This window comes from Lepus europaeus, chromosome 1 (genome assembly GCF_033115175.1).
Source record: "Lepus europaeus isolate LE1 chromosome 1, mLepTim1.pri, whole genome shotgun sequence".
NCBI lineage: Eukaryota > Metazoa > Chordata > Mammalia > Lagomorpha > Leporidae > Lepus > Lepus europaeus.
The window spans coordinates 48,443,319-48,449,318 of record NC_084827.1 but is presented as its reverse complement, the minus strand read 5'-3'; positions in this window follow the sequence as shown (position 1 = coordinate 48,449,318).

Here is a 6,000-nt window from a genome sequence, read left to right as displayed (position 1 = left end):
AGCTTTTAAATTATTTATTTATTTGAGAGGCAGAGAGACACATGAGAGACAGAGAGAGAGACAGAGAGAGAGAGAGAGGCAGAGAGGTCTCCTATTCACTGGTTCACTTCCCAAATGCCCACAGTGGACTGGACTCGACTGGGCTGAAGCCCGGAGCTGGGAACTCAGTCTCCAACATGGGTGGCAGGGACCCCACTAATTGAACCATGACCACACTGTGATATGGGACATATGTGACTTAATTTCTAGGCAAATCATTGCCCCACATAGTTTTTTTTTTTTTTTTACAGGCAGAGTGGACAGTGAGAGAGAGACAGAGAGAAAGGTCTTCCTTTTGCCGTTGGTTCACCCTCCAATGGCCGCCACGGTTGGCGCGCTGCGACCGGCGCAACGCGCTGATCCGATGTCAGGAGCCAGGTGCTTCTCCTGGTCTCCCATGGGGTGCAGGGCCCAAGCACTGGGCCATCCTCCTCTGCACTCCCTGGCCACAGCAGAGAGCTGGCCTGGAAGAGGGGCAACCGGGACAGGATCGGTGCCCCGACAGGGACTAGAACCCGGTGTGCCGGCGCCGCAAGGTGGAGGATTAGCCTAGTGAGCCGCGGTGCCGGCCGCCCCACATAGTTTTTTAAAATGTGAATACTTCTTTTGGTTAAGAAAGAAGTGAAAGGGGCCGGGACTATGGTGTAGCGGGTAAAGCTGTCGCCTCAGTGCTGGCATCTCATAAGGGCACCGGTTGAGTCCTTGCTGCTCCTCTTCCGATCCAGCTCTCTGCTATGGCCTGGGAAACAGCAGAAGAGGGCCCAAGTCCTTGGGCCCCTGCACCTTTGTGGGAGACCCAGAAGAAGCTCCTGGCTTTTGGCTTTGGATCTGCCCAGTTCCGGCCATTGCAGTCACTGGGGGAGTGAACTAGTGGACCAAAGGCCTTTCCCCTCCACCCACCCCGCCTCTGCCTCTCTATAACTCTGCCTTTCAAATAAATAAATAAATCTTAAAAAGAAAAAAAGAATGAAGTTAAAACAGTTGGTTTACTCGCTTACTCAAATCACACATGAAAGTATAAACATTGCGTTGATTTCCCAGGTACTGGGTTTCACCAGTGTTGTCTTTAATACCTCTCCTCTGAGATCTCTCTTCTGGGGAATTGCTTTAATCAACCTGCAATGCATATGCCAATTTGAATTTCCAAAAACATGTGAGCATATAAAGCTGTCACCCAGTCAACTGCAAACTTATTTGTAACTCCTCTTAAGATTGCTTTGGTAGGCCGGCGCCACGGCTCACTATGCTAATCCTCCGCCTATGGCGCCGGCACACCGGGTTCTAGTCCCGGCCAGGGCGCCGGATTCTGTCCCGGTCGCTCCTCTCCCTGTCCAGCTCTCTGCTGTGGCCAGGAAGTGCAGTGGAGGATGGCCTAGGTGCTTAGGCCTTGCACCCCATGGGAGACCAGGAGAAGCACCTGGCTCCTGCCTTCGGATCAGCGAGATGCGCCGGCCTTAGCGGCCATTGGAGGGTGAACCAACGGAAAAAGGAAGACCTTTCTCTCTGTCTCTCTCTCTCACTATCCACTCTGCCTGTCAAATAATAATAATAATAATAAAGATTGCTTTGGGGGAAAAAAAAACAACCCTTGGAAACCTTCCTCCTGCGTGGTGCCCCATCCCTTGGGTTCAGATTCGAGTGAGACCAGGACATGGACAGAAGCTGGTCCCGGTGGGTCTGGACATGGGAGTTAAAGGACAGTCATTCTTCTCCCAGCAGTTTCTGGGGGCATCAGAGGACTTGAGAGAAAGGATAGAGATTCACAGTTCATGGGCACCTCCCACAGCTAGGCATGGAGCTAGGAGCATTCATAAATATTTTACAATCTAATTGTTATGATTTAAAGCTAGCAGTTAACACTGTCAAGCACAATGTTCTAAGTTCTTTACGAGTAATCGCTCCTTTGAGAGTCCTAACAACGTGATCAAATAGATTCTGTTTTTGTCCCCAGTTCACAGCATGAACAAACTGAGTCACAGACCGGTTAAGTAACTTGCCGAAGGTCACGTGGCTGCAATGTGGTAGACACGCTTTCAACCCTGCTCCGGAATCACTCATCTGCACCTCTACACGAGGAGGGAGAGGAAGTTCAGAGAGGTGATGCAGCTCAAAAGACACACACGTAGAAGGCCCAGAGCCAGGGCCCAGAGCCCAGATCTGTCTGCCACCCCAAAGCTTGTTTTCTATGGCACCTTGCTGCTGCCTTCCCCTGAGGATTACCGGGATGATTTCATCCCACCCTTCAGGAACAAATCTGGATAAAGCTCTTCCTTTTCTACTCCCTGTTCTTTCTCCTCTCTCCTTAATTCCCCCCCTTTCCTTCATGCCTGGCCTCCCTCATTGCTCTTCCTCTCGTCCTGTCTTCTTTCCTCTCCTTGTTTTCCTTCTTTCTTTTCCTCTCCCTTGCTTACGCATCCACTCTGCCACCGACACTCAGAACAGGCAACGTGGGATCAAGAGGTTAATGGCCGGCGCCGCGGCTCACTAGGCTAATCCTCCGCCTTGCGGCGCCGGCACCCCAGGTTCTAGTCCCGGTTGGGGCGCCGGATTCTGTCCCGGTTGCCCCTCTTCCAGGCCAGCTCTCTGCTGTGGCCAGGGAGTGCAGTAGAGGGTGGCCCAAGTCCTTGGGTCCTGCACCCCATGGGAGACCAGGAGAAGCACCTGGCTCCTGCCATCGGATCAGCGCGTTGCGCCGGCCGCAGCGCGCCAGCCGCGGCGGCCATTGGAGGGTGAACCAACGGCAAAAGGCCTTTCTCTCTGTCTCTCTCTCTCACTGTCCACTCTGCCTGTAAAAAAAAAAAAAAAAAAAAAGAGGTTAATGACGTCAGTGGGTCATTAATTTAAGCAGACCTATAGTTCCACAGTAATTGCCAATCTGACAACAAGCCTGTTAATAACCAAAAAATACTTATCTCAAGAAGTGGTGATGAATCGATCCAGTGTTGTGACAAGGGGGCATTTCGATTTTCACTAGGGTTGGTTTATTGACCAATGGGTCAGATCATCAAGTACTCACCAGACTAATTGTTTAATGATTTGACTAAAGGTTTGGTTATTGACGTGACTGTTCTGATTGACCAGATTACAGAGCCTTATCCTTAAGCCTAATCCCAGGAAGCCAGCAAGCACTGCCAACATAGGCTTGCCAACAGACTTCCCAGGTTTCTGAGAGATCCAAGCATCTTTTAAATAAGGGGATTTAAAAAGAGTCATCGTTGCCTCAAAGACTCCAGAAAACTCGTTCGTGCCTGTAATCCTGTCAGTGCCTTGAACCATCTGTACATCTGCTCTTCAAGGTCTAGTGCTGTCTGGGGGCTTTTCTCTTGATTTTTTTTTCCCCTTTGTCGCTCTGCCTACTCATTACTTTCATAACTTCAAGTCTTACCTCTTGCTGATAACTTCAGATCTGTGTATGCAAAATAGATTTTCAACAGATGTTTCTTTTAATTTTTAAAAATTTATTATTTATTTTATTTGAAAGGCAGAGCCAGAGAAAAAGACAGAGACTGGCAAACAGAGAGATATCTTCCATCCTGTGCTTCACTCCCTAAATATCCTACAAGAGTCAGGGCTGGGCCAGGCCAAAGCCAGGAGCCTGGAACCCTATCCCGGTCTCCCACATGAATGTCTTGGCCCCAAGTCCTTAAGCTGTCACCTCTGCTTCCCAGGGTGTGTGCACTAGCAGAAAGTTAACAGAGCCAGAATACAAACCCAGATAGTCTGATATAGGATGCAGATTTCCCAAGCAGTGTCTCAATCACAGCCTCAAAAGCCTGCCTCTCAACAGATAAATTTCTTTTTCCAAAGTTCCAATTGGGTATCCTTCAGGCATTTCAAATTCCTTGACCTTTCCCCCATGCGATTGTGCAGATGGTGTTAGCCCCAGAAGCCTACAGTCTTCATTCATCCTTCAGTTCTCCCTCTCCTGCACCCCACATTCTGTAGGTTTCCAAGTGCTGTTGAGTTATACCAAGCAGATGTCTTACAAATATCCCCATTCCTCTCCCACTGTGGCTTCTGACTCAGTCCATCATCTCCTTACAGGGCCATGGCTACAGCTTCACAATGAGCGTCTGGGAACAAGGAAGCATTTGCTTCCCTCTTTGTTTTCCTCCATAATCACTGAGCTACTTATGGTCAAGAACTCTGCCAGGCTCAAATTGACACACAATGTCTAGCAGAATTGAGCTGGTCTCACCTCACTGCAGGCCACTACTCATGTTGCTATAGAACTTCACTTCCTCTGGTCTGCTTTAACAAAAACCAGGAGGGAAAGAAAGCTAGGCATCAGAAATGTAGAGATAGGTGGCAGGCCTTTTAAAGGCTACTCTGTACAGTGACCTGCCTCAAGGAGACCCAACAGGCCAGTCCACTGCAGTGGCTTTCAATGTGGTAAGCCTGGGCTTCAGCAAAAGTCAGCTTGTAATGAGCCCTGGCAACTCTGCCAGCCAAGAGTTGGGTCACTGGAAACGGACCTGCCCTGGAGTTGAAGGACGCCCAGGTCAGAGCCACAGATCTTATTGGCTCTAAGCTGAAAAGCCCTTCACTCAGCCCAGCTTCCAAGGTGACCACTACAGCTGAGGGGACAGCCAACCAGGGTCAGTAACATTGCAGGCAGAACTCTGAATTTCTTGTTAGAGTTGTCACCTGCCTTTACCTGGCCAGCTCTCCTCCCAGGCCAGCTAGGTAATGGAAGTCAACAGGGTGCCTTCCCAAGGAGGTTCTCGCCTCCCTTAGGATGTAGGCTATATGAAGAGATAGATGAGTCTGGGCCTCATAATTTACAAGGCTTTAAAGCCCACTTGGTTATTATCAAGCCCCTTCTGTCAGGTTCTATTTGCCTCTCAATCAGTAACTATTTGTAGCTCAGATAGCACCTTTCTTAGCTCCTCTAAAATGGCTCTGTCCTTTGTTCTAGACCCTGTCTAGCCCACTTGGGCCTCATTCCTTTGTAACCATAGCCTCTCTCTACCGTCAATGGTTCTACTTCCAACCTGTGTGTACTGATGGTCCTCTTTCCCAATTAATGTTGTATGATTGTTCAGAATTTCTCTACAGACAAACCCCTCTACCTACAAAAGATGAGTGACTTTTCTCCCGGTCTTGGCTGGAATCAGCTTTAAGCCACATCCATCAAACTGTCCCCACAAGGGTCCAGAGACCCCCCTCCATTTCCTCTCCTCTATAAAATTCTCTCATTACTTGGTTAGTGCTTCTCTTAGGATCATTGGTTACTATTCTCACCCTCTCATACTACAGTGTCTGTTTAAGTGTTTACAGCTGGTGATAATGGAACGAACCAAGGCTTCAGCAACCAGGCGGTCAACCAAATGCTGCTACAAGGATTTACTCAGCTCCCACCCAGGAGACAACGGCCTGAGACATCGCCCCATGCCAGTGAAGAGGACCTCGTCGCCCCATGTCAGGAGGAAGTAGTTCTAAAGACAGATCATCGTCCCTCTACCCCTCTTGGACTTTTGGGACTAATGTAATCCCATACAAACCCTGCTTTATAAAAAACAAAAGAGGGGAATGTTAGGAAACTGGGGCAGTTTTAGCCAGGTGGCTGCATTGCCCAGCTACCTGAGCCAGGCTCCACCCCCATCCTAATGGGATTCACTGCTCCTGCTTCCCTGCCCGCCCTCAGGTGAAGTTTTAAAAGGGCCTGTTCCTGAACACGTGCTCTCTTGGTTTTTCTCTCCTGCGCTCTCTCCTCTCTCTTGGCTCATCTCTCTATCTTTTCTCCTCTGTCTCTCTCTCTTATACTCTCTTTCTCTTTTTCCTTCGCCGCCCCTTCACTCTGGTCTGTAGGGTGTTCCCCAATAAACCCTTTACCTTAAAAAAAAAAAAAAAAAAAAAAGAGCTTCACTTCCTACCAGTCAATCATCTCTTTATTTCCATGGGCTCCCAATTACTCCTGGAATGAAGGCCAGTTACACTATCATGGCACATAGGCGCTTC